Raw genomic sequence first — 5,750 nt, 5'->3', positions numbered from 1 at the left:
AGTTAACAAGAATGAGTAGTTCATTTATGGTTTTTGTCTCAAATATATTACCAAGAGAGATTTTTTTTCCTTTTTTTTTTCTTTAATGGCCTACACTGTGTTTTTCTCACAATTTTATCTCCATCAAAAGCATCATAGAACTGGTATAGAGAACTTTCAGTGGATCTTAAACCTGAAGTTTTTATTTCCAATCAGTCCAAAGTATTATTCTACTTGAAATCTGAATCAGAAATAGGCTAGATAGAATTTTGTCATAAAAATGAAGATGATTTTATTTCAAAAGAATGAAAGATTCATATTCTATTCTATGAAAGTTGTCATTGAATACCAGAGGCTCATTCCAAGGTGTATTTTTTAAGAGTTGTGTATAGATTTGAAAAGATAGATTGTAACATTACCAAGTGCTTTGTGCCTATTTTGAGTGTTTTCTCACCTAACTTCTTTTAATATTGAAATAAAAGCAGTTACTACCCTTATTGGTTTATTAGGATTACAGTGACATCTTGTGGCATGTCATTTTCCCTTTTAAAACTTGCCCAGGTCAAAATCTAAGATTTTAGTTCTTGCTAAAGAGTTTTAGTTTTATTAATGGAATAGATATTAATGAAAAAACTCAGTAACTACTATTTGAAATACAAGTCAGATGAATAAAATGCAATCCAGTTTATTTGGTTCAAGTAAATACTTCTGGATAATTTCAATTAGAAAAATATTTTCTTTCGAAAATACCAAGATCTAGCATTCATTTAAAATTTTATTCCATTGGCATCATTATGACACAGGAAAGGCCCTAGAAATTGATCCATGCAGACAATGAAATTAAAAATTAAAATTCCATTGCTAACGAAGTATTGTGTGATTATAGCTTCTGTGAATTGTCAAGATCAGCTAATTAAAAACAGTCTTATTGGAAGAAAGGTTTTTATTGGAAGGAAAAAAATTTTCAGGACAAAATTAAACCTCTGCCATTTAATCTGATACTTATCAGCTTCCTCATGGACTGCCTCTAATTAGTATGTAGAGTATGTAAGGTTAGAATGTCATTAAACTACATTAAGAGGTGTAAATTAAGAAAAAAAGAAAAACTAGATTCAATATTCCCACCCTCCCATTCTGCCCTCCTCACACATATTCCAGTCATTAACATTCACTTCTGTGTGATGAATGCCAGAAAAATTCTTCTTTCAGATGCTTTTTAATGACCAAGTTCAGTCTACTTTAGATATTGTAGAGTCATTTTGCTGAAAATAATTACCATTTGCAGGTAGCTTGTGCATATTTGCTGTTCTGCTCCCATTTTCCTTTTCTTGCTCACACACTGCCTCCCTCCCCTCTTTTAAAAGTCTGGAACGCAATCTCCTTTGAAAATGATATATAACAACATTTCCACTCACTATGTACTTTAACAAATATGATTCCTTCACACATCTTGCTGTGATTAATATATTTCGTCCAATTCAAGACATCAGTTTTAGGACACTCCTTTGTTTTATGTAAGCTTAGAAGGAAAAACCTGCTTTCAGTTAAACTATGACACATTAAACAGAAGGTGTATTTCAAAATTCATTTGAGACATTAAGTATATCTTTTAGACTTATTTAAATATTTTATTATGGATCATACTTATGTATGTTTTAAAGTGAAAATATGAACAAAATGCAATGTTTTTCAACAGAGTCCAGCTCCAAGTCCCTTCCTATGCGGTGACTGAGGTCTGCGTTTGCCCACACCATTGTCCTCCATGCTATTAAGAGCCGCGGCATGACACAGACATTCCCAGAGTGTAACTTTTGTCTCTAGGACTTTCCCTTAAGCTATTGACACCTGTTTCACAAGTTTTGAAACTGGCACTTTATCTGACAGAAAAATCAATGAAAAGTTTTTAGACAATTCACAGTGCTTCCTCAGACAGTCATTATGATTCTTTCTCAGTGGTTTGTGGACTAAGAAGTCAAGAGTTAGACTGCCATCATGTAACAAGATTGCTGCGTATACAAGCAATACCATCTAAGTCATGGCTGTTACCTTCACCAGCAATTGTAAGACACCATTGATCACTCCATTCTCTGAATGTTAAAATCTGAAAAATGATGCGCCTTAGAAGAGCTGAAATATGGTCATGTAATGCTAACAGCTAGCCTTTTGTGACTGACTGCTATGTGTCAAGTACTTATTGTATTCCTCATACACATTATATCATTTAATCCTCAGATAACCCTACGAAGTAGATGTTACTATTTCAATACACAGATGAAAATCAAACAACTGGTTCCAAGGACAGACATCTAGTAAGTGGCAGATCTGGTGTTTAAATTTGGTTTTCTCTCTTGCCACACGATCTGTGTTTTTCCATAGGAAACTGGTTATAAATACGTAAGCAGAAAATATTTGAAGCAGGGGTGACTCAATCATATGGAAGAGAATATGCTCTCCACTGGCAATTTTCCTTAAATAACAGACAAAGAGCAATTGTGTGAACAAATATCAGATTTGTATGTTTGTGAATTATCACGAAACTTTCAGAAGAGGGGAGAGATGAAACATTGTCTTCTATTTGAGGAAGACAAAAAACTGCTATATCAGCCAGTAGCTATGATGACTGCTAAAGAAACATTTTCTGGAACATGCCATATGTCACAAATAATTATGCAATTTTCCCCCAAATAGAGAAAGATCTCTGCAATTTTCAACAAGAGGAAAAGTTTATCTATATTTCACTTATAATAAGGCCCAGATTTGGACAAAGGACAGTATGTATCTTATTTGAAATTGGTTTTATTTTCATTAATTAAACACTTTTCTCACAACTCTGTGCATCTTTGTCTCATCAAAATCAGAAGCCAATATATTTAGGATGCACCTTTAGTTTTTAGCTTATTAATGTTAAACTGTATTCTATATGTAGACTGATTATTTTGTGGAAATATCTCTCCCAGTTTTCATAAGATGGAGTTCTTTACATGAAGTATTTTTATGTTCATGTAGAGACTTCAGAATTCCCTCAGGAATAACTTAGTTGGCAGACAGGAAACAAAGCAGCGGAGTTAAGTTTCATATTCTCTATGTTTGTTCTCTTAGGACAAAACACAGGGGAAAAGATCCTGATTTTGGTCTTGGCCATCAGTTTTTGGATATGACACCAAAATTACAGGCAATAAAAGCAAAAACAACAAATGGGATTGCATCAAACTAAAAAGCTTCTGCAGAACAAAAGTAACCATCAACAAAATGAAAAGGGAATCTAAAAAATGGGAGAAAATATTATTTGCAAACCATATATGACAAGGGTTTAATATCTAAAGTATATATCCAAAGGAATAAAAATTAGTCTCTTGAAGAGATATCTGTACTCTTGCATTATTGCAGCATTATTCATAAAGGCATAAAATAACCTAAACATCCATTGATGTTTGAATGGATAAAGAAATGTAATATATGTATTCCTGTGTAACGCATATATATATATATATACACAAATACATATATATACAAGTGTAATATATGTATTCCTGTGTAATACATATATAAATACACACACACACACACACACAGGAATATTATTCAGTCATAAAAAGATGGAAATCCTGCCATTTGCAATAGCATGGATGAATCTGAAGGACACCATGCTAAGCGAAATAAGATAAAGACAAATACTGTATGGTCTCATAATGAAAAATCTAAAAATAAAAGATAAATAAAATAAAAAGTAAGAGTACATAGAAAGTGAATAGAATGGTGGTTGCCAGGGTTGAGGGGCTTATTTATAATAACAGGGATAAACCTGGAGGGCCTTGTGCTATGTGAAATAAGTCATAAAAAGAAAGACAAATACTGTATGATATCAATTATATGTGAGACCCTCAAAAAACAGTCAAATTCATAGAAACAGAGAGTAGAAAGGTGGTTTTACATGCTGAGGGGTGGGGGAAATAGGGAGATATTGAGCAAAGGATACAAACTTTTGATTATAAGATGCATAAGTTCTGGAGATCTAATGCAGAGCATGCTGACCATAGCTAAGAATACTATATTATATGCTTGAAATTTGCTAAGAGAATACATCTAAAGCATTCTCACCACACACACACACACACACACAAGGTAACCATACGAGGTGATATATTTGTTAATCAACTTGGTTGTGTTAATCACAGCATATACGTATATCAAATCATTGTGTTGTAAAGTTTAAATATATACAGTTTTGTTTGTCAATTATACCTCAGTGAAGCTGGAAAAATGATTTAAAGTAAAAGCAGAAAATGTATGATTGTTGTTGATTTCCTCCCCCCAGATATGAGACAAATAGAAAAGTTTTCGTCAGCTGGCTGTGCACATCGTATGTGTGTGCCTGTGTGTTTGTGTGCTAACACACATTTTAAAGGAAATTAAACTGGCCTATACTTTTTAATTTTTCTCCTCAAAACACTAAAAATATAAGTACCATATGATCCAGTAATTCTACTCCTGTGCATACAGCTTAAGAAAATGAAAACACTAATCTGAAAAGATACATGTACCCCAAGATTCATAGCAGCATTATTTCCAATAGCCAAGATATGGAAGCAGCCTAAATGCCCAACAGCAGACGAATGGATAACAAAGATGTGGCATATGTATATGTATGCAATATTAATCAGCCATAAAAAGAAAGAAATTTTGCCATTTGCAAAACCAAGGATGGACCTAGAGGATATTCTGCTAAGTAAAATAAGAGAAAGACAAATACTGTATGTTATCACATATATGTTGAATCTAAAAAATAAAACAAGCGAATGTAATGAAAAAGAAACTGACTTACAGATGTAGAGGAAAAACTAGTGGTTACCAATGGGGAGAAAAAGAGCAGAGGGGCAAGATAAAATAGGGAGGTTAAGAGGTAAAAACTACTATGTACAAATAAACAAGCAACAAAAATATACTGTATAGCACTGGGAATACAGGCAGTATTTCATATTAACTTTAAATGCAGTATAAGCTATAAAAAATTTGAATTATTATGTTGTATACCTGAAAATAATATAATATTGTAAATCAACTACACCCCAATTTAAATAAAAAGAAACTAAAAAAAGATTTATTTTTCAATAGAAAGGAAATATTGAAGAAATTATAAACAAGACAAAACAATAGGAAAACCTTGGTATTATCAAATATTCTATTTTTAAGCACTCCATAAACATGCTAATAATAAGGTAGACTCCATTTTCATTTAAGGGACATCTAAATTGTTTTGAAATATTTTAAGGTAAACATTGACTATGTCAAACCCTTTGACTGTGTGGATCACAATAAACTGTGGAAAATTCTGAAAGAGATGGGAATACGAGACCACCTGATCTGCCTCTTGAGAAATTTCTATGCAGGTCAGGAAGCAACAGTTAGAACTGGACATGGAACAACAGACTGGTTCCAAATAGGAAAAGGAGTATGTCAAGGCTGTATATTGTCACCCTGCTTATTTAACTTATATGCAGAGTACATCATGAGAAACGCTGGACTGGAAGAAACACAAGCTGGAATCAAGATTGCTGGGAGAAATATCAATAACCTCAGATATGCAGATGACACCACCCTTATGGCAGAAAGTGAAGAGGAACTAAAAAGCCTCTCGATGAAGGTGAAAGTGGAGAGTGAAAAAGTTGGCTTAAAGCTCAACATTCAGAAAACTAAGATCATGGCATCTGGTCCCATCACTTCATGGGAAATAGATGGGAAAACAGTGTCAGACTTTATTTTTCTGGGCTCCA

This window comes from Bison bison, unplaced genomic scaffold (genome assembly GCF_000754665.1).
Source record: "Bison bison bison isolate TAMUID 2011002044 unplaced genomic scaffold, Bison_UMD1.0 scf7180017864040, whole genome shotgun sequence".
Classification (NCBI taxonomy): Eukaryota; Metazoa; Chordata; class Mammalia; order Artiodactyla; family Bovidae; genus Bison; species Bison bison.
This window is presented reverse-complemented; position numbering follows the sequence as displayed.